Here is a 26,352-nt window from a genome sequence, read left to right as displayed (position 1 = left end):
CCGTGGCTCCCCGGGTGTGGATGGGGCAGCGCTCCCCGGCCCGAGCGGGCACACAGTGCCCACGTGGGCTCAGCTGGCGGCTACCGTGCGGACCTGCTCTTGGGGCTCCTGCTGGCACGCCGCTAAATATGGGGCATCTTCTGCACCTGCACCCTGATCCCGGCTAAGGGAAGGGGCTACAAGAGAGCGAGGACAGGTCTAAACTGAAAACATGCCCAGGACCTTCTGGATGCCGGAGGGGAAGATGCCGTCCCTGATTACTTGCACAGCAATACCCTCTTGGCATCACCTGGCTGGATAAATCTTCATGGATGAAAGTAAAAAGCCACCGTTCAGAGAGCAAAACGCGGAGCCAGAGCGAGCGGGGAGCGAAGCAAAGGAGGCGAGCGAGAAGGGAAGGAGGAAGCGATCTGAGAAAAGTGAGAATTGGTTTCTGAGGAGGAGGAAGAAAGGAGGGTGAAAGAAGCAGGAACAGAAACCAGAGAAGGGATCACAAGAAGCACTGAAGTAGATGTCCAGCAGGAAAAAACGCAAATAGAAAGCGAGAGAGGGAGAGAGGGAACGTAAAGAAATGGAAACAAAGGTGCCCATGGCAAAAAATCAGAGAGTCAGAAAATTAAGGGTATGCAAACCCCACAGAAATCCAGCCCCCAGGCATGGTTACGGGTGCCTGATCATCAGTGGGTGCCTCTGCAGCACCAGGTGCTGCTTGATGTGTGCTCCAGCACTTTGGGGTCTTTGCCAGGGGTCAATGCCAGAGGGGGGGGAGCAGCAGTATGGCCTGAGGGGACCGAGCTGCCCCCACACACCCCGTAATGCTCTTGCGAGGTCATCAGCTCTGCAAAGGGGCAGTTGGTCGTCTTGCTCTTCTTGCATCCTCTAGCAAGTGTTTAATGGCTCCATTGGGTGTTTTGCAGGTGGAACCTGCTCGGTGCCTCCCCTGGGGGGTCTGCCCACTGGTGGCACTGGCTGCCCCACGGTTCTTTTGGTGACCAGGGACCAATGGGCAGGACTGCGGGGCTGTTACCACCCACTGCTGAGTGACAGAGGGCAGGGCTCTTGAAAGGCATGTCACTTCTTTTTTTTTTTTTATTTCTACTTAACCTTTAGCATCCTCCATCACGATGCCAATCCATGTTCAGGGGCTGAGGGCCTACGCAGCTGCTGGAACCATTCATGCACAGTTTCTGTTGTCACCGCTGGTTTTCATGGCGTTCTAGTGCAGGGAGCGCTGCCCAGTCTTTCCAAACACGCAGGACTTGTCAAGGCACACCATGAAGCATTTTTGTGGGCTCCTGAAAAATCTTGTATTTTAATCTGGATTTAAAAGCTAATGAATTAAGTTAAATTACAGTGGCTCTCACACAGCATGCTTGCCTTGGGATCGGTTTTGGAGGACCAGCTTCTCCTGCCCTCCCTGCCCGTGGCGAGGCTCCGTGAGGGATGCCATGGGATGCCCCAGCTGGCACCGGGCTGCTGTGCTGCCGGTGGGCTTCCCCTTGCCCCTCGAGCCGAGGGGAGGCAGGCCAAGCGTCGATTGGGTATGTTTTGGTTTATCATCTTCATTTCTCTCTTGCTCATTGCTGATCCTGTAAACTAACAGAGAAATATAAAAATCAAGGCCGTAGCTTTTCCAAACACAGTCACCGATTTCACCTGCGCATCCGCCCCTGGTTTTACAACACCTGCTTGGTGCAAAACATCAGCCCTCCTTCACAAGTCGAATGGGGTGTGCCGGGATGCGTCTAAAACCACTTGAAAACACACAGCAGGTTTGCAAAAGCAGCAGAATGAAGGAGTTGCCCAATCCCTGGTTGCCACCAAGGGCTGCAGCAGGGGGGTGGCCCCGGCTGACCCGCGGTGCCTGGGCAAAGCTGGGAGCGCGCCCGGGGCGTGCATGGATGCGGTGCAAAAGGGGCTCTCCCGGCTGCCCAGCACTGGCTCGCTTGGGGTCCATGGTCTGTGCTGCTGCCTCCAGCGCGGCAGCTGGGCCAGACTGGCACAGAACCACAACCCAGCAAGAGGCAAATCTGCGTGTGGGATACGCAGATATCTCTGTTCCTGCTTTTTTTGGAAGGCCAGGCCTTCTGCAAGAGGAAATGGAAACCATGAAGCCACTGCCTGGAGTGGTTCCTGCTAATGTTTTTCCATAGAGTGAAACTGGAAATGACTTTTTAGAAAAATATAGGGTGATTTGTCAGAGTATTTTTGTTCTGCAAAAATACCTCATTGTCATCATCAGCATCCTTGCTAGGGAACAAAAATAAACACATTGTTAAGGATGGGCTGATGTTTATTCCTCCTTGCATAGCAATAGGGTTCTGGTTACTGACATCGCACAAACCCGGATAATTTTGTTGGCGTTGCTGCAGTTGCCTTAGCAGCACAGGGGTGAAGGGAAGGGCCGGGCTGTGTGCTGTTTGACCATGAACGTTCGCAGCCTTGTGGAGGGTGGGTCGTGGTGCTGGTTTGATGGCTGGGGAGCACTGCTTGGCTGGTACCCAGAGCCGGTCGAGCACAGCCTTGAGTAGGCTTGTGAAATGATGTTTATTGCCTCTCCTCCTGTACCTAGAAGATGGCTTCAGGCTTGTGCCAAGCCTTCACCTAGATCACCTGGCAGCACGCTGTCTGGGTCACAACTCTGCCCTGCTCAGGAGAAATAGAATTATGCTTCACGTAGGATAAAAACACCTCCGTGCCTGTCCTGAGGCAGGTTTCACTTCCAAATTCACCCTGATTAAAGTCAGACCAGCATATTTCTGAAACCCTTCAGAACTGGGAGATGCAGAAGTGTCCTGAGTACCCGAGCCTGACGCTGAGCCTGTTTTTTCTTTGCTGAAAGGTAGACCTGTCATTATGTGTCCTTCCCGCAGTGGTCACAGCAGTCTGTACTCTTACCTTTGCGGCAGCTTCTCGCATGCTCAGTGGGTGCTGCCATGCCGTGCCTCTGGCTTATCTGAGGCCATCTAAACAAATGGGGGGCTCAGGGGGCTCCCCCCGGGCCATGCTCCCCAACCTCCCACCGCTCCTCCTGCCCTCTCCTCTGGCTTGCCCCAAACCAGGCTGTGCCTGCGGTCGCAGTCACGCAGGGTCCCATAGGGCTGAGAGCAACGTCAGGGTTATTGCGCATGTCCTCCAGCAATGCCCATACAAAACAAAGCTGATATTTGCTTTTTCTTTTGGGTTGGTGGTTTTTTTTGGTGCCACAGGCCACAGCACTTTGGAAAGGCACGTGCTCATCCAGAGCTGTGCTTCAAATGCATACTGAATTTAGACTTAATAAGCATCTTTATTAATTAAATAACATCAGGTTACTAAAACCATGTTTCTTGGAGATAAGCAGCTGAGAAGGAGTGACATCCCCATTTACACAAACTGGGGCTGCTTGTGTTGAGAAGCAGGGACAGCATGTGAAAACCGCTCATTTGGCCCATATGGGCTCTGCTGAAGAGCTCATGGCCTGTTGCTCACCCCTGCGCTGTCACCCAGGGCGGGCAGAGCACAGCAGTGGAAGGATGGCATGTCTGCCTCAGACCTCTGCCCCGCTCACGCATGTGTCCCTGCGCACTGGGCAGCCTTTGCTTCCGATCCATCGCGCTCCAGTTAAGCCTGACGTGCAGGAAAGGGCTGGAGGTGATGTGCTGAGGGTGCAGCCAGCCGTGTGCACCCTGCTCCATCACCCTCCCTCCGTCCCGACCTCGCTCAGGGTCTGGCACAACGCATGCAAACAGCACCAAAGTGGACTCTGAGGCTCGCCTCCTTCCACCGATGGCTCTGCAACAGCCAGACAGCGCTGGGTAGCAAGGGCACTGCTTTTGGGCTCTGGCACGTATGGCTGGGGAGTCCTTCCCCTCCAGCAGCAATCCAGGTCTGCATTCAAACCCCAGCTGCACACCGGCTCTGCGACACGCTGGCACCGATCTAACCCGCTGCAGCCAGGCGAGAGCCCCAGCCAGCTCCAGCGGAGCACTCTGCACCATAATTTCTCTACTGCAGATTGCACCTGGCGCCTTGTTTTCTATAAATAACTCCTGTTGAACATTGCTTGCAGAGCAAGACCCAAACGGGGCATTAGCAAAGAGCTGTCAAAACAGTGCTCAAATTGAAATATATCTACATGATGTAGTTCTGCTGCCAGTCGTCTTAAATTACAGCTTCCACACCTGCAATTTTTGGTAAATATTCTAATGCATTTCTTTATGCACGGGTGTTGGAGCAGCAAAACCTGCCTCAGCACTATGCACAGGCGTCTCGTTCTCATCTTGGCTTGCAGACCCAAAGCACCCTGTGAAAGCAGCCCCGATGCCTCCAACAAACTGACCACAGCAGGGGGGCAGCTGGTGCTGTTTTCTGCGCCCCCCAGCAGATGTTCAGAGGGGGGTAGAAGAACACAGAAGAGTATAAAACCTTCTTGAAACAGATTGTGTCCAGTAAAGCATTTCTGTGGCTTCTGTGGTCTTTTATGGCTCGCACTCCCATGGCCTAAATAGTAGCCATAAGGGCTGCGTGCTTTTGCTGGCAGAAAGCAGGGCAGTGCAGGGTCTTGCCAGCCTTCGCAAATCTTCTATCCATGCAGATGGTCAGAGTACAGCGGGTTTGGACACTGGGCAACTTGCTTCTCCCATGTTGGTTGTTTTTTGGTTTGGGTTTGTTTTTTGTTGGGTTTTTTTGAAAGATAATGCTGTTTTTTTCCTAAGTTTCCCCATGGAAAGCCACGGGAAGCAGCATGCTAGTGGGCAGGCTCCATCAATTTCCTGCAGAACCTTGTCAAATCCTCTCTGCAGGGATCTTCCCTCTCTGCTTTGTGTCAGATAACACCGGGCTATGTGACTGGTTTTCGCCTCTCTTCTCCATCTTCACAGTTTCCCAACAATTAAAGGGTCTCAGCTATGGGAAATAAAAAGCTGACTGCCTTATTTGATTGAAAAAATTGATTCTGGATTTTTCAGATGGCTGAATACCCGGAACCTGTGACAGTGCCTCCCCCTCCTACCAGCCACCAACTCAGCCATGCACAAACTTTTTACAGTAACTTGCCTGTGAATCAGCTTAATCAAAAGAGTTGTAGCGAGTGGCCCAGGGGATCTGCAGTGCCCTCCGAAGCGCAGCTCTCCCCGTTCAAAGGAATGCTTGCAGAAGAAAAGGGGAGATTTTGAATTAGGAGAGTCATGGTGACAGGGTCAGATCTTGCTTGCTGTGTTCATGTGAGTAGTTGCAATGATATGTGTGATTGATGGAAGATTTGGGGTTAGTTGGAGGGGTCAGGGAGTCGGTGCGCAATACTTAAAGCTAACAGCGCTTAAACCGGCTTTGATAAAAACATCACAGTCCAGCAGTGCTGTGTGGACCGCTCCAAAGCCACTCTGTGTTTTGAGGCTGGGCTGGGAAAGGTGCCAGTTTACAGCCTCCCAAATGCTGCAGCTGAGCAGCCACACCAAATCTTGAAAAACATGCTGGTAGCTTTACAGGATCCCTTGAGGCTACCTCTGAATTGTTAACAGGGCTGTGATTAGGCTTGGCAGCCACTCCAAAGTGCAGGAACAATCTTAAGCACCGATTCTCATAGCTGGAAAAGTAAGAAATGTGAACTTGGGCCAGAAAGTGGGGAGCTAGTCTCCTAATGCCACACTCTGCCCTTCACTGGAGAGCTGCAGAGCTGGTGTGCATGGTGGTGGCAAGGGTGAGGAGGCCAAGAGCAACAGCTCTGTCTCCAGGGAAGACAAGCTGCTTGTTTGCCACCTGTGCAAAGGGTCTGGCCGCTTCAGCGGAGTCCAAGCTCTCTGCTGAAATATCCGTGCAGAAGTGGATTGGGAGCTTTTATCTGACAAGCATTGCTCTGCAGGGCTGTTCCCTGCGTGGCGGCTGTGTTGCTGCCAGCGTGAGGGCTTTCTCCTCTGATGCCCAGAGAAGCCCGAGTTCCTGGGGCTGAGCTGCCCGGTGCAAGAGGCTCCTCTTGGTGAGGCTTTGCCAGTCCTTGCTCCAGCCAGGAACGGCTGGAGAGAGGGAACAGACAGAGCTGGAAAAGGAGTGGAGAGCAAAGCTGCCTTGACACAAGCTCTCTGTGCCGGGTAGGACACGGGCTCCCCAGGCTGTCCTGGGCAGCTGGGACGCGCTCTGCAAACGCCTTTATCATTAGCGCTTCTCTTTTCACTCCAACGCCCATTCTTCATGTTGAAAGGCCTTTCCCAATGCCCAGCTTGTGCAGAGACACTGCATCCCTCCAGCGCGGCTTTGCCCATGTGGGCGTTGCGGAGGGAGTCTCCCCGGTATGCTTGCTTTGGCTCGGACGGGGCAGGTCTGACGTGCCTGGAACAAGGCTTACAGGTGCCTGTGACTCTTCATTTAAAAGCAACGCAGCCCTGTTCATGCCACTAACCATTAGCAACAAACCCTCTTCTTTAATGGTCCTCCCAGCAGACACAGCACAATGCGGGCTGGCTGCGCTCTCACTTGCAAGATCATTCTTGCCAGAGCTGTGTGTCAGCTCTCTGCTCCCAGCCTCTGGGCTCGTCTGGCCTGACTTGCGTATGTCATGCGCTTGTTTTGTGTGTCAAGCATTCATTTTGCACATCTGCTACGTCATTTCTGCCTGTGGTAGAAAGCAGCACTGTGGGAAAGCAGCCTGGAGGAAGAGTATTTGGGCTTGTGGTGCCTAGATAGGAGAGCGTAGTACCAGTCTCATGCCAGAAAATAGGTAATGTGAGCTACTGACACTACTGCGAGCAAAATGGATTCACATTCACCAAAAATAACTTCATAAAGCTGAAGTCACTTAAAATTAGCATGAATAATTAACTGTATACCATCACAGACCCTGTACGCTCATCCATATGAACAGCAGGCCATTGCAAACAAGGCTTTGTAACAAACAGGGGAAGAGCTCTTGGCCGGGCCGTTGCACAATATCATTCTTTGGTGCTTGTTACCTGCGGCTTTGGTTATGACTGATCCTATCGCAGCCATAAAGAAGCAGTAGGAGCAATGTTATCAGCACGGCGAACAGGTGTCTCGCTGGGAGCACAGAGAGGAGACAAACACCCCTAGAAACCCAGATCTCCCCTCAAAACCCCTAAAGCATTCACCAAAATTGGGATATTCCATTCCAGAGCTACTTTGTGTGGGGACAGGCTGGCCTACCTTCTGTGATTGTGGTTCAGCAGCTGGGATGCAGGGTACGAGTTTGAACAGCTGTGGCTGTGCTGTGGATCAGGCCTAGGTTTGTAAGGCATTTTATGTTCTCCCTTCAAGGAAAAAGTAAAGCTTGATATTTAAATGCAATGATATTGCAATACTATAGACTTAAAAGATTTCATTTGTTTTGCGTGCCAAGACAAACCATGTACAGATGTGTAAGAATCAGGATCTCCTTCAGAAAAATCCTAAACAACTAAGTTTTATGCACAAGTTCATATTGCTGCCCACCAGGGCAGGTTTTTATTGAAAATACCGTTATAGAACACCTGTTGTGCCAGGTTGCACGAAGGACTGGATGAGGAAATTTTGCAGTAAATACCACTATGGAATCCAATTCCTGTTTATTTCCCATGAACTCAATGTTTGCATAGTCAGACCGAATGGCTTTAATTTTCGCTCGCATGTCACGATGAGGCCAACACACCAACTGACGCCTTTGCCAGATAATCTCTGGCTGTGATCTGCTGAAGTCCGAAGACTCCTGCTGATGGTGGTGTTTCAGGTGCTTTCTCTCTCGCTCCTGCACATTCTCCTGAGCAGTAAGCAAGTGAAGCAGATTTTAGAAATGGTCCATAAAACCACAGAAGTGTTTATAAGAATCTACTTTTTTACTGTGTTCTGGAGGCCATTATAATACACAAAAATGAATAATCATTGCAAGCAGCATACCAGTTAAATGATGAATATTGTTTTGCATTAAAAGCACACCACGTGTCCTAGCCCGGCTGGCTGGCCGGCTCCTAGCATCCGCTGGACACGGCAAGGCGTTCAACACTCACAGCGGTCGGAGGAGAAGCACTATTGGCAACGTGCCTCCATAACGCTGAGCAGCTGTACCTACCAAACGTCACTGCTCGGTTTTCATCACCTCAGATCTTCAGCATAAGCCCTAAAAAGCTGAGACGGTGGAATACGCAGCGAGCCATGGAGTGAACTGCACTTAACCCTCCTTGGTCGCTCCTCGCCACGTCTGACCTCCGTGCTGGAGGGGCTCCAGAGGGAGAAGGTGAACTCTTCCCATCGTACTGGGCTTACTTGTCAACAAACTATTGGAGGGGCAGGTTTAATTTGCTGCTTGAGTTGTGAAATCTTCTTCAGAAGTGTTGGAGGTTTCTTGTTTTATCGCCAAGTGGTATTTATGCAGCTTGGTAAAATTCCACAAGGGTGCGGGAGGTGCGTGCTGGGGCACGGGGCAGGCGTTAAATAGCAGGGCAGTCAGGTCCTCTATCGGCACCCAAATAGCTGATGGGAAGGAAAAGATGTTCGAAGGCAGGCGGTTGATGCTGCTCTTTCATAAGGCGTGGGTAGCCGTAACTCGGCAGAGCAGGGCTCTGCAGGCGGCTGCTGTCCTGCCAGCGCTCGGCCGGGGCTGAGGAGGGGCTGTGAAACCTGGCTCACCAGTGATTTATGCGTCTTTTGTTTTTAGAAGGGGATGAATCTAGGTATGAAATGCAGACGGTGGAAACTTTCCTCAGCCTTCTCAGTGGCTTTACGTAAATAAAAGCTGTACCAGCATAGCACTGCTGCACTGCCAGCTGCCAGGGCTGCGTTAGGTGAGCCCGGTGCACCTCAATGTGTGTGCAAAGGAGAGGGTTGCATGCTCTTCTCTCTGTGTACACGGCCTCCCGAACCTCTAACTGCTCTCACTGCCCTCCTCTGAATGCCTTTTGGGTTTGCTTGCCTTCAGCACAGAGGCCGAACTGACCTGCAGAGCCCGGTGCGCCTCTGCCCAGGCTGCCGTGGTGAGGGGTGGGATGCGGGCGGCAGGGCTGCCCCAGCCCAGGGTCCCGGGGCACCTCGCAGGGGGCAGCTCAGCTGCCTGCTGAGGGCAGCCCTGGGGACACGCTTCTGTTTGGGCAGATGCTTATAACCGAGGAAGAATGAAGAGCTAGCAACAGTTTTAGCTGAAAACAGAAGCACCAAAAAGGCTCCCATCCTCCTGTTTGCCTCCCCTGGCTGTGAGGAACAGATGCTCAAACGTTTCTCTTGTGCTGGTGCTAAAAATCTGTCCTGAAGGAAGACCAAAACTGTTGCTGGCTGCATCCAGGCAAGGGTTTGCTATAATCCCAGTGCTGTTATGGCCCTGCTGGTAATTCTGCTTTGATATCCAGTGGGCCCAGCTTGTGTGTGCACTGAATGGAGCTACCTTGAGGAGGAACGTGCCCCTAAGCCTCCTCACTGTTAGGTCCAGAATGCAAATAAATTTAATTGCTGGCGGCAGTGAGGGGCTGCAAGAGCCAGAGCCGTGGCTCTCACTTCAGGCTCGCTCGACACCACGCTGGGTTCATCTGTCCTCCCCAGATGTCTCTATTCCTGCTCTCAGGGGTTGTTACAACACGAGAACTCGGCGTGTGAGTTGTTCAGATTGTTCCTTCTGATAGGCAGGGTCTTGCCTGTGTCTTCCCTGCGCTTCGTGCGCTGGCGTGTTGCTCAATGAGCTACTCTGCTGCAATCCTGCCGAGCTCTTGCCGAATCGCTTGCGGTCCAGACAGAATTTGCTGCTTTGCTCTTCGCTTCATCTTCTAGGTTGAGCCTTAACAGAAGTGTTAGGAAACGCTGTCATTAGGCTGGCTGCTCTCTCCAGGGTGGTATATGGCTGTTTCTCTTTTTCTTTCGCTCTCCCTCATGCACACAGCACGCACTTGGCAGGCAGGCTTTACCTCTCCCCTGCGTGCTTTGCTAAGAGCTTCTCACGAGGGGCTGTATCAAAAGCTGCAAGAGCTCTCAATAAATGATTTTTCACTGATAACACTTCAAAGGTGCAGTAACAGCTGAAGTAAGCACAACTAAATGTACAAATACCGCAGTAAGTTGTTCTTATCCATTAACTCCTCTTCACAGGAGAGGTTGCCTGCTGTCTAGAGCATAAGCTGGGCGATGGACTCGCACAGGATTACAATCAAAGCTGAATGCAAACCCCGGGGAGAATGGTAATAAGGTACAGGCGAGGGCCGGCAGAGCTGAGCCTCCCCTGCAGAGCCAGTCAACTGCACAAAGTGCCGTGTGAGCTTGCTCGGGGCATCTCAGCCAAGGGCAGGGAGCGGGGAGAGTGCCGAGGCACGGAGAAGCACGGCTGCAAGACATCTTGGTGCCTCTAACGACTGAAGTCCTGATCTCCAACCTCCCCCTGCAAAGGGCAACTCCAGGATGTAAATATGGAAAACACAGTAGTGTATCTACCTGACTTTAAGAGATGCAGCATCAAAATACGCCACTGCTGCTTCAGCTACAAGATGCAGCATCAAAATACCCAGCTCCTGCTTTAGCTACAAGCTTGGCAGCTTCTCCAGCCCGGCTTGGAAGTGCAACACAAGCATCAGCTTCTCCCGTGAGATCTTTGTTCCTTAGGTTTGTGTTGCAAACATCTGACAGGCTTCTGTTTGTTTTTCCACACTTGTCACACGTTTTAGTAATTTCTGCTGCCCTCTGAACGTGCTGCTGTGGACGATGCTGGGGGAAGCCATGGTGTTCTGCAGGAAGCGAGTCTAGCCAGGGCAGATCCGTGCTTGCTTTGGGAGGGAAGTCGGGAAGAAGGAATATTTGCCCTGTGGCATCAATTTCCTGTCTAGCATTCTCCAAAAAGCAGCTGGAAAATGCCCAGGAACACAGATGTATATATGTGAGCCTGGCACCCTCTTAGCAGGGGTGAGAAGAAAAACCTTTGGTGTTTCCCTTCGCTTGTCATAGAGCTTCCTCCCTAGTCCTGGCCACTGTCCCCTCCAAAATTCCCAGAATCATCACTTTGCTGGAGAGCTCCTCTCCTCCGGAAATATGAATTCATTATTCAATTTAATGTACCATATGGGCCTATGTGGAAAAATGCAGATTCTGCCTCGGGAGACTGAGTGATGCAATCGCCTGGGTCAGCAAGATGTGTGCGAGGGAGGCTGGCGGCACGACAGCTCCTGGGCCAGCCACACAGCCAGCAGCTCCTCTGCCAGGGTTTCAAAAGCCTTGTTCAGCTTGTCAGGACACCTCTAAACTACTTGACCTTTTTAACGATAGCAAATTTTAACGATTTCCTTTACGAGTGTGACACATGGTAAATCAGTGCCATGTTTGCTGCTGACATCCTTCGGTAGGAGTTGGTGGGATTAGAGGACAGAGGAATAGAATTCATTAGTCATAGGGAACTGCCTTTTGTTGCAAAAAACTGAAAAAACCCCAAACTGATTTTAAATGTGCCTCACCTAAGAATGAACTTTTGTTGTGGATTTCATGCAAATGGCTTTTTATGGCTCAGGTTTTGCATGTGGCATGAGCAAAGGTTTGCTTGAGCATGACCTGCTTTAGCAGGCAGCTGCAATGTGGGGGACCTCGCTGGGCAGCAAGCACAGACGTGGTGCCTCCTGCACAGCTGGAGAAGACCTGCCTGTGTGCTCTGCCAGCCCCGGGGAGTTCACAGCACGTGCCGAGTCCACCGTCACAATGGGGCGCTGGGTTACAGCCACCCACTCCACTTGCCATTTCAACAGGTAGCATCTGAACCCTGCTCTATCAAATGGCACCACTCGCACAGGAGATTTCCAACAAAACGCTGTGTTGCCTTGGCCCTCGCAGATCACTGAAGTGTTGGCCTCTTTCCAGGCATTTCTTGTGCCTGTCTGACGGTGCGGAGCAGAACATTGTCTCTTCCAGCTCCTTCCCACGCGGGCAAATGTCAGCTAGGGAAAGCTGGCTTCTCAGTGCGACCCGAAACAAAGCTGCTCGGTCTGTGCTTTCACCTTCCTTCTCATGAAACTTACTCAAGAAAGACTTTCTTTGTCACCTTGCAAACTGTTTGCAGTTAGTGGCTCTGGTTATGGAAATACTATTTGAATAGCTATGGGAACAAATTTCAGCCTACAGCTTGGTTCAGCTCCAACCACCTCCTAGCAGCACTGAAGCTGCTCTGCCTGGGGCTGGAGGCACTGGTTTGACCTCCTCCAGTGCTGAAGTAGAAGGTGGGAATCATCAGTTTTCTGAGATCTGGCCCTTTGAGTAGAGGGAAAGGGGGGCTGCGAGGTCCTGTGAAGGCTCCACCTTCAGCCAGCAGTAAGGTCTCAGCTGCTGCTCGGTCCTACAGCCACACACACAAAGTCACTGCTCTCACGACTGCGGCGAAGGGGCTGTCATAACAGCGTGGCAGCGGTTCTGCTTGAGGGGAAGGACAGGAAAGACTACAAAGGTTGTCTCGGGAAGAAATAACCACTGCGAATGTTGTGTTATGGTGACAGCCGGAGGACGGCCAGCCTGCAGCGGAAGGCAGCGTGCAAGCCAGTAGGATGATCTTTGCCCTAAGAAGCTCAGGGTCCAGCTGAGGGCAGGCGGTGCAGAGTGAAGAGCACCCGACGGATGTGTGAGCACGGGGGGGTGGATTAGCTGGGTAACAGCAACAGATTGCACAGATTAGCTATGCTGGCGGCACAAGGCATTGGGGGGGAGTGCCACGTCCACGATGAGCTTTTCTGATAGCTCTTGACATTGCACTGCCTCCTCTCTTGCCCTGGAGCATCCTGGCTGTAGCTGGCCACCTTGGCCCGCACGCAAACCAGTAGGTACAAAGAGTGCAAGGCTCCCAGCGCCTTCCAGCATCTTGCATCATTAGCTCAGATTTTTTTCTGATTTCATCAGTCGTGTAGATCCAAGTCAGAAACTTATTTAAATCTTATTTACAGTTCAAATACACGCCAAAAGTTAAGCAGGCGCTATGAGCTCCCCTGGTACAGGGTGATAGCAGTGGGTTTGGGTTTTATTTTTCTTTTCTATTAAATCGTGTGCTGTTACAGCTTAAGTAATGTGACTGAATTTATTTGGCAATCTTTTCATCTGCATGTTGTGGCTTTTGAGGGGGATGTAAGGCAAAACCAGCTATAGCTGTTGTACTAAATAAGGCTGTCACTGACCTAAACTGTGGAGCAAGGGGTCATTACCTGTCTGGACAAATAAGTAGATTTTTCTGTCTTCTCGGGTACATTTTCCTTTTGCTGTGACTCTGTAAGGCCAAATAACATTAATGGGAGTTGTATACACACACCCAGCGGAGAACAGACCCTTGCAGGAGGACGTCATTACCTCTTTTCTTACTGTGGCTTTCATTCCAAGTTGCTAAATTTTATGGATTAGCAAGAATGCTAAAAAATATGGAAAAGCAATCCTGGATATTGCCATACCAAAGTGCTTACTTAATGAATTTTCACGAGTCAGATTTGAGAATGAATCGGTAGGTCCATCTATAACTAGACCTCTGGAAAAACTATACAAAGGCAATCTGATCAGCCAGCTGTATAAATATCCCACTGCCTGGTCCTGACCTCTTCCACTCAGACAGTATAATTCCCTGAGAAACTCTATTTGCAAGGGAAAAATGCTAGAAATTCTCATAAACTTTGCTTTCCCAACCTGCCAAAGAAGAGGCGTTTGCAAAGGGAGTCACGCATAGGAAAGCGCCCAGATGATCTCTTTGGGATAATAATGCTACAAGAATTGCTCAGCTCCTGGGACAACGCTGTGAATTCCAACCTTCCTCCATCCTCGAGCTGGTATTTTTAAGGACGCTCTATTTATGACAACTATGAGAAACCTGCAGCCCTTGACATCGCTTCTCTGGCCTAGGGATGCTTGATTTTTCCCACGTTATTATGGTGGGATAACATTAGATGTACTTTCATGTGTGGTCTCCCAATAGTATTTGATGGGCCCTCAGCACGGAAAGATTCTTCCCTGTTTTTTCTTTTCCCTGTGGCTCTGAGGGGATTTAGCTGCAAGAGGAGGCAGGTTCAGCTGTGAAGCCGTTTCTTATCCCTGTCTTACCACACACACCCTGCACCCTGGCATGAGGGGCCTGGGTTGTATTGGAAAAAAAACGCTACAGATTTGCAGGTCAAACACTGAAGCAACTGAATTAGACGTGTATTGACGCGGATTAATTATCAGCATCATGGGAAAAATGAACACAGTTGAAAAGGAATGATGAAACCATGATAAAGCACATGGAGGTTGGGAAACCACTCTCCTTTTTAAAGAAGCAAGTTCTGAAAATCTTAAACCAATGTAAGATTTAAATAGAAAAATGTCCCTGTACAGAAGCAATCATTTAATCCAGCTGGAATCCCAGCACAAACTCGGCCTCCCGCTGCTGGTCGCCAGCACGCAGTGTTACCTGCTGCTGTGTGATGCTTTCCTGGCCGCCCCTCCCAGAACACCCCTTTACAGAAAGCGATCGCTGGGGTCCAAGAGGCATTATACAGCCCCGCTGAATTCAGCTCGTTACTTTTTTAAAATGAAAGACAGCTGCATTTGTGGGGAATTCTTGAAGGTCTGGAAAGTCTCGGGACTATCTGGGTATTCTCTTTCCTTCCCTGAAGTCATCTTCAAAAGTATTTCTGTTCTTTTCTGCTCCCCCGTGGAGCACTTTTTTCATTCTTAAACTGATGATTTGTCCTCTGTGATGTTTCTGTGTGGGGATTTATATGGCCTCCAATGAGGCACATAAATAAAAACCCGAGTTCTGAAAGTTGTGCAGCCTGGATTACGTATCTCTGAATTGCCATCATTTTCTGCTGACTGCTCACCTGAGCATCCACTTATCTCCACCTGCATCTCTGCTCTGCACCAGGTGGGTCTCGCTGAACTAGGCTCACCGCAGGACAAGACCTAGGTCATTGCACTTCCTCCAACCGATGCACGGACTGAACACCGGCTCAGGGGGAACCACACTGACTTCACCAATTCCCTTTTGAAACCCAGTTACCTTAAATCGCACCATGTCCTGGCTGGGGCTCACTCACATTCTCATCTGCAGTACGCTGATTTCACTCGGTAAGACCTCTAATTAGTGTGCCGGCTGGCGCAGGCAAAGTGTACGGGCTGAGTGCAGGGGTGCCCAAGGTGGTGGAGACAGTGAAGCCTCCGAATACGTTTGGGTATAGAGGAGGGGGAGTTAGAGCTCTGGAAGAAACTCTGAGCGGGAGGACAGGGATATCCATGAGAAAACCCAGTGATGAAGGGTGCTGGGGGTGTTGTCTTTACCCTCAGACTTTCCGCGGTCCATCAGTCCTCTCCCTGCTTGTCCTCACTTCCCAAGTCAGTGTGGAGTGGCCCCATTTACCTTGTTTACCCCGCCATTTACTAAGGACAGGACTGCAGCAGGAACCACGCCAAGCTCCTGCAGCCGCCCCACATGAGCCACCTGGCTATTTTGATACACTCACCTCACCTTTCAGGCCTTGTGATTTTGAAATTAGCTCTAGGGGTTGAACTTGACATTCTTACTTTCAAAAAAGCAAGCAAACAAAAAGACAAGGTTTTCTTTTTAGTTTTTATTGTTGTTTCCAGTCCGTCTCTTTAATGTTATTTTTAGAATCCTGTGTTTTAATGCTATGGCATGAATTGCTGGGATTTCCCTTTGCTAACATCAAATAGATGATCTGCACTTTGGTATTAGCAGTCAGCCAGGAAATTCATGCATGGTGCCAAAAATGGGCCTTCTTTCATAAATCTGTATTTGCTTTAATTTCCTTTTGCTGCAATGACACGCCAGATCAGCTGCACTGGTTTCTTGACATATTATGTAGTGCCGTATAACACGACAGGCTTAACTGGAAATGAGAGACCAGATTTGTCTCTATTTGATTTGCTGATGATATACACGGCTGGGAAACACCAGTTTTCAAGAAATCAGGGAAGGGACTATTTTCTGATCCCTATAAAGAAGAACTGTCAGAAGGCAGTCATTCCACAGGGAGCTTTAAAGGTTTGAAAACATAAATGATGAATCCTGTATGTCTTATTGCCTTTACCACCTGGACAGAATTACTGATCATACACTTACTACAAGGCGAGGAAGCTGTAATCGAGCAGGCTGAAATCAACTGAAGAATCCAGAGATCTGGACCCTCTTCCAGGTCTGCCGCTATCTGAGCAGCCCACCTCTGTTTTGCTGTGAGACAGGAATCATTCTGTTGATCCAATTTTTGGGCAGCCTGTGAAGGAAAAAGGCTCTATATAAATAACTTGTAATTATGCTTCTCTCTGGATCAGAGTTAATTTCCAAAACACTCGTGTCCTGTTGCTACTGTGGCTGGTCTCTTCCTCTCAGCCAGGAAGGTATTACGTGCTAAGGATTACGTGAAGCAATTTTGTAACTTCTATTTTTAAGAGTTCTGAAAGGCAATACCTAAATGTTAGTCCTTGCTGTTCTTAAAATAAACAAAATGGCAGCTCCAGGCACTTTGACATTCATAGTTAGCAGGGAACACACACAGTGCAGGGAATGCAGAGCAGCAGCGTGCGTGGCGTGGCATCGCTCTGTACAGCTCGCTCTCAGCCAGGGAAAGGTTCCTGGTGCCTCATTCCAGCTCTCTGGCGTGGCTCCCTCAGTCTGCTTCACACACAGCTCGTGCAGATGTGGTCCAGCAAGGACCGTGACAGCCGGTTCCTGGAACGGCGGTCAAAAGGGCTGCGGTTTATCTCACCAGGATGAACCCCCTCCTCAGACGGACAAAGTTCAGCAAAGCTGTTCAGAGCAGCCCTCTGCTCTGTGCTTGGGGGAAGAGCTCACCAGTCACCCAGCAAGTGCTGCTCTGGGGGTGCTGGGACCTCAGGGGTAACCTGTTAAAAACACGCTGGTGAATCAAGCCAGGTGATTTGTGACCCACTGGCAGTGCATGCAGAGAGTGAGGCAGCAGCCTAGCAACAGGTTATCAGAGACTAAACTCACAGATTCACAGCATCATTTAGGTTGGAAAAGACCTTTAAGGTCATTGAGTCGAACTGTAATCATCTCACAAGCAGACCCCTGGAGGGGAATGAAGTCCCAGCGAATACGCTGGCACAAATGCCCGAGCACTCCTCACTGCGCTGTGGGGCAACATAATATCTTACGGGAGAGTGCATGTGAACAGGCAGGTCGCGGGAAGCAGCAACAGAAAGGCATAAATGCAGCAGTAGCAGCAGGTATTGTACTTAGTTTACTCCTCCACAGTTTGGCCCATCGCGATGCGCTGCATCTGGCTCTGTGCCTCTGAGCTGTGCCCAACGCCTCGGGTAAGGATCTCCTCCTGGCGTGCTATGAGCCACAAGGCAGGCTGGAGGTAAAGGTGAGCTCGGCCTCGCTTGCCGTGTTGTGCTAAAGCTGACCAGACACAGCAGGCACCACGGGGAGCAAGCGCTTCAAGTTGCTGCAGGAAGATGCTCAATAAACTTCCAGATGGGGATAAAGACAATGGTTAGGGGCATGTTATACAAGTTCTTGGATTACTGAGGACTACACCTTATTTACTCGCAAGGCTGTATTCCCATAGGCAGGCTTGTATTCAGAGACAAGTCCTGTTGTTGCCACTGCTGTCCCAGCCAGTGAGAGGTCCAAATCCTACCCTGCATTTTCCCTTCCCTTCATCTGCTTCCAGGATTTCCTCTGCAGGCAATGCCAGGCCGCCCTGAGCAGAAACTGCTACTCTTACCCCATCCCCAGTCCTGGGCTTAGTCACTTCCAGCCACTGGTTCTGCTTCCTGCCTTGCTGCCACTGCCGAGGCCTCCTCTAATTGTGGAACTAGTGATTAACACCATCCCCAGCAGTCAGCAAGCACGCCCATCCTACCGTGGCGTGCCAGCCACCTGCCCAAGGCAGTCCTGCACCTTGACTGTGTTAATGGCTGCAACATGCCTGGGAGAAGCAGCAATATTTGACAGCTGAGGATTTGCACAAGAAACAAGCAGAGTCACTCGCCCAGGATACCTGAGGAATGGAAACTGAATGTAGACCCAGCATGATCAAGGACTGTGCTTCTACCTACCAGAAATCCTCATCTTGTAACGGGGAAAACATTGTTCCATGAGAAGAGGTACTTCTTAATGCAGAAAGCAACCCCTGTGCTACATAATTTGGTTTTTTTCCCAGCTCCCACCCTGCCCGCCTCAGGCATGGTCCACCTTACAGAAGGCAGGCATTTTTAGCAAAGGGCCCTCACCTGTAAAACAAACAGGAACCAGAACTCGGCATTAAAACGAAGCCTCTGCCCTTTAGTGCCACTGGTAACTCAGCTGGTCTTCCCACAGGCGGGTGGTTTGTGAAGTAGGCATGGCAGGGCAGCTCCAGCAACGCACCACCCCAGGGCAGTGGGTCAGCCTGAGCCGGGGCTGCATTCTTTTGGGGCAGGGACTGGCTCTTATCATAAATTTTTAGAGCACTGAGTACTGTGGACCTTAATCCTGATGGGGCCTCTAGGCGTGACAGCTATATAAATATTTAATGTGCCTTTAATCTTGGGGTGGGGAATGTGACTTGTATCCCCAGTAGGAAGTGCTGATCCTCGGTTTGTGTGACTGTGTTGTTGTACTTAAAGGTACTATGCTGAGTATCTACTACAGTATCAACTAAGATACTGTAAAGTATACTCAAAGGGGTACCGCACAATGAGGAAACAGCAGCATGGGAGCACTTTTATTCTGCAGGCACTTATCCCAGCTCAGCAAGCACAACACTGCAGAACTCCCACAATCGCAGTGTTTTTGAGTCATAGCTGACTTGGATCCTAGAAAGCTGGGTGTCCCGCTGTTTAGCACCATGCCCTCCCGCAGAGGAATGGTAAGAAGGAAGAGTGCAAGGACGGGGGACACACATTCTGCCCTGCTGAGCTGATCCCAGCTGGCAGGACTGCCAGATGCCTCAAACCCTGCCGAGCGAAGTGGGAAGTGGCCTCTACCTATTCGCCAACAGCTGGTTGTTTGGCTGGAGAAGGCTTTCTGCACACCTTGCGGAACAAAACCACAGCATTTTCTCTCACATTAGGAAAGAAAGGCCATCAGGTGAAGGCCAGGAAGCTTACATTTTTGTTTAATTTTGTATTCTGTGGGGAAGATAAACATTGACTGTGAAAGGAGCCTGTAAACCATAAGATGCAAGATTTGTTCTCCACTGCGGCTTTCCTGTGGCTAAGGACATGACTAATCCCCTGTGACAGCCCCGTGCTTGGAGCCTGCTGCTCTTACTGGTGCAGCTGGGGACTCTGTCACTTTCCACCATCACAACATGAAATGAAAACTCTTTTGCAATGAAATTGTTTCTGCAATGAAATGGAGGATCACTGAAGCACTTGCCACAACCACTGGGAATAAATTCACTTTTCATTTTAATCACACTATTGTGAATAAATGGTGAATTATGTCCTGCAAAGGTCCCTTGTGTGCCATGATGTCGGTGTGTAGAGTCCTGAATGCAATGTGAGTACCTCTGGTTTCAAGCCACAAGCTACTACTGCACTTTAAGATGGACCCAGAAAGTGTGGCAGCACCCTCTTAGTCATGCTGGTGGAACCCCAGCTCAAGCCTGACTTCCCAGCAAGGTTTCCGTCTCGCACAGGTACCGATGAAATGTGGGTTGTACCTTGCTGCTCCGGATTCTCTGAGGAGCAATTCCACCCCCATGACATATCTGGGCAACCTTCCAGTCTGCCCTCACTTGTACCTGAGCGGCTGCAGCCTCAATGGGCTTTCAAAGAGGAGGCCATGGCTACATCTCCTCTCAGCCCACCGCGACGCAGCCTCCTGCACAGCAGCAGCCTGCGGTGAGCCCAGCGCCTGCTGGGGAGCCTCCTTATTTCAGACCCGAAAAAATCACCGGCAAGCTTTATCACCATGGCGTGTCAATGTGGCTTGCAAATTGTGGCTGCAGGTCACCAGGAATAGGTGCAAAGCTACTGGTGATGTTATGTAAACAGGAAGAAAATATGCCTGTTCCCTTAGTGACTCCATAGTGACAGGGAAATGCCATCCAATTTCACAATCACCTCTTTCCTCCATGGGTCAAGTCCACCGGCTCTCCTGATTAGGCCCACTGCTGTCAGGTGAGGAAGATGAGCTGGGTTCAGCCAGCAGCAGCGCTTTGCTCTGCACATTGTGACATGTCTCTTCCGACTTCCCGCTTCTCCCTCGAGACAAGCTACTAGGCAGCCAAAACACCCCATAGACACCGAGCTCTGGTAAACAGCTGGATGTTAACCCGTCATGAGCCTTACCGAGGGGTGAGGCAGCATAGAAATCAGACAGCAGGACTAAGGTCACTCCATGCACTGAACCTCTCTTGGAGCCTACAGCAAAGGGCATGCTGCTGGCGACAGGCTGCAGCACGAGCCTGGCTGGCACCGGTATATATATATAAATACATATATTAATAAAAATATGTATTTTAATAAATATATATTATCTATATAAAAGGTATGCTTTTAGCAGGAACTATGAACGCCTCTTTGTCTGCACCTCTGATAAGATACTGTGGTCTCCACTTGTGCTCCCAAATGACTCAACAGTTCTGGGCCTTCTGCTGACAACTGTGCCAAATTCTTCAATATCTTTTTTCAGGACAAATGGCAAAGAAACCTAGAGCTTTAAAAGCAAGTATGTTGTCTAAAATTTCCAGTCTTAAACCAGATTATGTATATCATCACTTGCTGACAGATAATTCACAGGAACGAGACCTAAATTAATGGAAGGAATTGTGGTGCTGAGCAGGTCATCACGCTCTTCTTATGTGCTACAGGAGACCTGAAGCAACCACCCTGTAACTTCTTCCACTGATCTCTGTCCCAGCCCCCTCATAAACCAGCTTGCACGATGATGGTGATGCCTGCCACGACTCATTTAACTACATGAGCTCTCATGGCCTACCAGCTTAGCCAGCATCAGGGTGCAACCTGCGATGCAGGTTACCTCAGGTGGCCATGGGCCATGACTGCTGAGCCCTCTTTTGCTTAGCACATTTGCTACTGGCAGTGCAGCTGGTCGTAACAGTAAGGGAGCAGAATCAAGCCAAACTCACTTGGCCATCACCTATCCCATACCTATCTTCAGATCCCAGAAATAATCATTTTTGTACTTTGGTAAATGTTATCTATAGTTTGGGTAAGAAGAATACAGGTCCCCATTTGGGATGGGGTCTTGATGTTGCCCTGTTGGAAGTCCGTGGGTTTCACTGATAAGAGGAAACAGGTTCTAAAGCAGAGCAGTAAGAATCTTGTTCTGTTTAATTTTCACCTGAGTTCCACACACCAAGGTATAAGGATATGGCAGTATTTTAACAAGGCTGTAGCAACAGCATGCAATCAGCATACACATGGTGTTATCTCTTTGTGGGAGATAAATTTAAATTGTCAGGCCATGCCATGGAAATGCAACATTTGCATTTTCCTATCAGGATGTGCCAGGACATTACACTGCAATCGCAAATCATGAGGTAATAACGTGGAGGAAGGAGTAGCCTAATCTACTGCAAAGTACTATATGCTGTTATTTAGTATTTTAAAAGGGTGGCCATGTTATCAGGGGATGGAGTGGAGCCCAAGAAAAGCTCCAGAACTGTGTCAACAGTAGATATCACAATACAATTTCAGGGCTTGCAAACCCAGACCCTCCTCAGTATTCCTTATATCGCATTTCCTTCATTGGAGGCTGGGAGACTGATGCACAGGTTTTGTACGCTGGATCTCAGAATGATCTATATGTAGTGACCTTGCCTCCTAGGTTCGAGCCAGCCTCACCATCCTCCTTGGTATGCTCTGTCCTCTGAACATCCAGGCTTCTGTCGTTTGTTTTTCCTCTTTATCTTTTCCTGTTTCACAATGACTCCATAGTTCCTTCATCACTGCCTGATATTTCTTCCAGTAGCTCACTAAGGACTTTAAGTAACATATGTCTTGTTCCATCCATTCTCACCCTCTTTCAATGGGGAGGTCTTTGTGTGCAGTTCCTATTTGGCAGAATTTTCAGGTGGTAGTTGGTTTTTTTTAAAGCCAACAGTATAAACATTTTCTTCCCTACAGATTTGTGTGTTTAAATTAGGAAAAAGCACATCACTCTGCTTGTGGATGGGGGGAAGGGGAAAGATTTATGGAGTTTCTGAGTTCCCGTGGGAGTTTTCTAGCAGGCCCCTGGGAAAATGCTGAGTCCTGCACAGATGAACCTCACCCTTACGGTAAAAGTTCTGTTTTGCCACATGAGCCATCACAAGTGCCACCATCATCATTGTCCCAGAGCATGAGGTGATCTTTTAGATATGCTGAGCCCAGGCCCTTGAATGTCCTAAAGAACAAAACCTTGAGCCCTTCTGTACGCGATGTCCCAGGGTTTGGGGTTTTGCTCGGTCATTTCCTCCCCAAGTCATGTCCTGCTAGCTGGCAGTCTGTGCCCTCTTGCCCTTCGCACCCATTCCTAAGCCGCTCGACTGCTGAGGCTGCCTCTGTGCTCTGTATTCCTTTCTCACTTCAGCCTTGTATGTGACGCTGTTCCTGGCACCCTTCCCAAGCTCTCTGGCTGCCAGCTCAGGCTCAGTACAAGCTTCTTGTATTCCCTTTCAAATCCTTTTCTATCGTGGCAAATAAACCCACTGTCCTCTACACATACACTCCTGATACTATCCTTGACAGCTCTTCACTTCTGGCACTCAGCTGCTGCTTAATCATACAGATTCCTTCTCTGATTCACCTCATGTGGTCTTGCAGCCAAAAGCTTGACTTTGATTTGGCAATGTCACAAAAGGAGTACTGGGATCTTCTCCCTCATGATCCGATTCCTGCTTCGCATGTCCCACTGTCATTCGCACGCTCCAGTTTCACCCTGCTATTTGAGCCACCCTTCCGAGCCTGGTGCCATCATCTCACCTCTACCTTTCTGCACAGACCACCAGCACCCTGCTCCTGATTTTATCATTTTCACGCTGCTTTGGAGAGGTTCTACCCTAGCGCTGTCCCTTTGCACAGAATGACCTGCCTGACCTTGACTCCCAGGTAGTCCTTGTGTTCAGATCCCTTCTCCAAACACCTTTCCACAGAGGCTGCTCTCCCACCACGGTCTTGTCCTTGTGACATTTGCAAAGAAGAGGGGGAGCAGAGCAAACCAAACCCATCTAGCAAACAATATAGCTTGAAAATGGGAACTAACATGATGTGCATACAGCACCAGAAATAACCTCGCTGCCATACGCCGTGGAAGCCCTGTCCTTCCCTTGACCCCTCCCTCTGCACATCTCCTGCCATCTCTCCTCCTTGTGTCAGCCTCTGCTGCAGGCCCAGCACAGGGACCCCCCCTGCTCTTCCACAAAGCCCCCGTGTACCCGCAGCACTGCAGGACTGAGCGGTAAGCGCCTGAGCTCTGCTCCTCCCTAGCAGAACAACCGGAACCAGCAGCAGCTTCCCACAGGAGCCATTTACAGACAGCGCTGCAAACCTGCTGGTCTTTGTCTTGAACAAATGAAAGGACAGCCTAAAACAGGAGGGCTGCTACAAAAGTAAGGTTTCTCTTTTACCCAGGAAATACTGCAGGCACAGGCACACTGATTCATCCCCCCACACACCCCGGCCATCCCCGCTTTCCCTGGCAAAGAGGGTGTTGGTGTTTATTAGCCTTTTTCCCGAGCTGCCCACTGGCACGGACTTTGCTCCTCCGGGTTGGGATTTCTAAGCAGTGAGAGGCTTTTCACGTGTGTTTGAGAAGGTACAAAGCCTGCTGGAAAACAATGGAAATAGCTGGCTTATGACTGCTGCGTGTCACGCACTCATTTCTTGCCTGTTCGTTTGTCCTTGGAGCTGCTCGCACCGCCTGGAACCTGATCGCGAGCAGTGCCGGTGGCTCAGGCTGGCACGCACACGGGCTGCCGCCATGCCACGTGGGTGAGAGGCGGCCGGCGGGCCCTGGGGGGGCTGGCGGCTGTGGGCAGGGGCAGACAGGCCACCCTCAGCCCACCCGAGCCCCGAGCCACCCTGCATGCGTGGACCGGGGCCGTGACAGTGGGGATTGTGTGTGTGCTGCTTGCAGGGGGGAGCAGCCCCTTCAGAGTGGAGGGTGGCGGGAGCGCGGCCTGGTCCTCCTCACCTCCAGGGCAGGCTCTCCTCGCCCTCTCCTCAGTCCTGTCCCCCCCCCACCCCCGGCAGGCTCTCCTGTCACAGAATCACAGGATGGTTTGGGTTAGAAAGGACCTTAAAGATCATGTAGTTCCAGCTCCTGTGGGTTTGTGTAAAACGTGCTTGTGTAAAACAAAAGAAATAAAAGTCCCCCCAGGACAGGCTCCCCTAAGCTCAGGGTCCCCTCAGCCCTCCAGGGCAGGATCTCCTTAGCCCCCTTCAAGGGCAGGATCCCCTCAGCCCTCCAGGTCTGGATTTCCTCAGCCCCCCCAGGTCAGGCTCCCCTCAGCCCTCCAGGACAGGTTCTCCTCAGCACCCGGTCCCCCTTCCCCGGGACTGGATTTCCTCAGGCCCCCCAAGGGCAGGTTCTCCTCAGTCCCCCCCCAGGGACAGGCTCCCTTCAGCCCCCCAGGCCTGGAGAACAAGATCTCCTCAGTCCCCTCAGGACCGGATCACCTCAGCCACCCCCTAGACCGGATCTCCTCAGCTGCCCCCCGCCAAGGACGGGATCTCCTCAGCCCCCCCCCCCCCCCCCAGGAAAGGATACCCTGCGCCGGCCCCCAGCCAGGGTCCCCTCAGCCCCCCCGGACCAGACCCCCTGAGCCGCGGCCGCAGCCCGAGGCGGGCAAGGCGCAGCCCCGTCCCCCCCCGGCTGCCGCTGCAGGCGGCTGCGTGCGGGCCGGCCGTGCCCCCCGCGCCGGCAATCCGCGCTGATCTCATCGCCGCGCCGCACGACACCCTTCCCGGCACGTCAGGCGGCCATCGCGTGAGAGGCGCCGCGCGCCCGCCCCCCCCGCCGCCGCCATCACGCAGGGGGAACATATGCCGGCAAGGCGCGGCCCGGCCCCCCGCCCCGCTCCCCGCGCCCATCAAAGGCGCTGCCGGGCCCGTCTCGCTGTTAATGCCGCTCTTAATTAAATACCTCCGCGGGGGCTGAGCCGCCCTTCACACGCAACACGCCCCCCCCCCCCGTGGGGTGAGCCCCCTGACAGCCCGCGGGCTCGGCGTGGGGCAGCCGCGGCGCGGGGAGCCCCTGCACTTTATTTATTTTTAAACCCGCAGCTCTTCGTTCTGACCTTTGAGCGTCCGCCACGGGCGAGTGCATGTTTGCTTTGCGCTGCGGGGCGATGGCTCGGGTGACATTCCCACGCGAGACACGCCATCTGCACCCCCTCCCCTTACCCCCGGCCTCGCCGTGCATCCCGAAGAGGTTCAAGGGACGGGGGGGCGGGCCCGGCCCCTGCGGCCCCCGTCGCTGCCAAACCGGGATTAGCGGCGGGCGCGGCGCTCGGCACGCAACGTGGCGCGGGGTCGCGGCGGCAGCACACGCGAGGGCGGGGGGAGCGGCACCCCGGGGGCCGCCGCGCGGAGCCGGGGGCGCGGGCGGTGCCGCATCCGCTGCTGTTCCAACAGCTCCTGCTTATGCAATTTTCCTCTTTTTCCCCCCCCGATAAATCTCACTGACTTCTTCAATAGCACGCCCTCCCCTCGCCCGCACGCAGTTTACTCCACCAAAAAAACCCCCTATTCCCTATCCAGCTGCTCGGCGCTGCTGGAAAACACGACTGATGCTTTGCCCTGCACGGAGCAGCCCCAGAGACTGAACCATGCAGCTAAGAGCGGCAGCTAAGGGCGAGTCATGCGTAAATTAAATCAGGTTGACAAGGCCGGTGGAAGGTCACCTCGTTTTTCACGCTGGCCTCTTTCCAGTTTTTAGTGGATGTCCCTACTTTTTTTTTTTTTTTTTTTTGGGGGGTGGTGGTGGAGGGGATCTTTTTGTATGCGGCTTGCAGGGAATGCTTATAGGAATTGCTTTGGGCGTACAGGAATTGCCCTGACTATACAGAAATTGCTTTGGGCATATAGGAAATGCTGTGGGCATCTAGGAAATGCGGTGGGCATGCAGGAATTGCTTTGGGCAGGCTGGGAATGGGCTGTGGGAGGTGAGCAGCCCTGCTGTGCCCATGGCCCTTCAGCCGCCGCAGCATCACGGGCCTGCGGCAGGCTGGGGTGGAGCGGGATGTGGGCTGTGCCGCTGCCTTGCCGGGGACCGTGGGGAGGAAGCAGATGGCCGTAGTGGCACAGCTGATGGGATGTGAGTCTCAGCAGCAACTCGGTTTCTTCAGCCTGCGCTGAAGGGGCCAAACGTAAAATAACACAAAAACGGTGGTGACAAGGGGAGAAGGGCAGAATGTGAAATTAATTCGGTTGTACTGAAAACTCCCAATTCGCACGCCTTTTCCCAATTTATTTATTGTTATTGCTTCGCTGTGGACTCGAGTGGAT

The 26,352-nt window shown here is 51.5% G+C and overlaps 1 long non-coding RNA gene across 1 annotated transcript; it reads right to left on the bottom strand.

Moving 5' to 3' along the window:
* Positions 1-334: 334 nt before the first annotated feature.
* Positions 335-25,403, bottom strand: LOC121097016. The gene is made up of 3 exons (XR_005830742.1): positions 25,143-25,403; positions 16,007-16,157; positions 335-1,596 (listed from the first exon to the last, which is right to left on the bottom strand). It is a non-coding gene; the product is annotated as an uncharacterized LOC121097016 (long non-coding RNA).
* Positions 25,404-26,352: the final 949 nt, after the last annotated feature.

The sequence above is a fragment of the Falco naumanni genome, chromosome 13, assembly GCF_017639655.2.
Source record: "Falco naumanni isolate bFalNau1 chromosome 13, bFalNau1.pat, whole genome shotgun sequence".
NCBI lineage: Eukaryota > Metazoa > Chordata > Aves > Falconiformes > Falconidae > Falco > Falco naumanni.
Note: the sequence above shows the minus strand (reverse complement) of the source record. Positions and strands in the feature narration are given on the sequence as shown.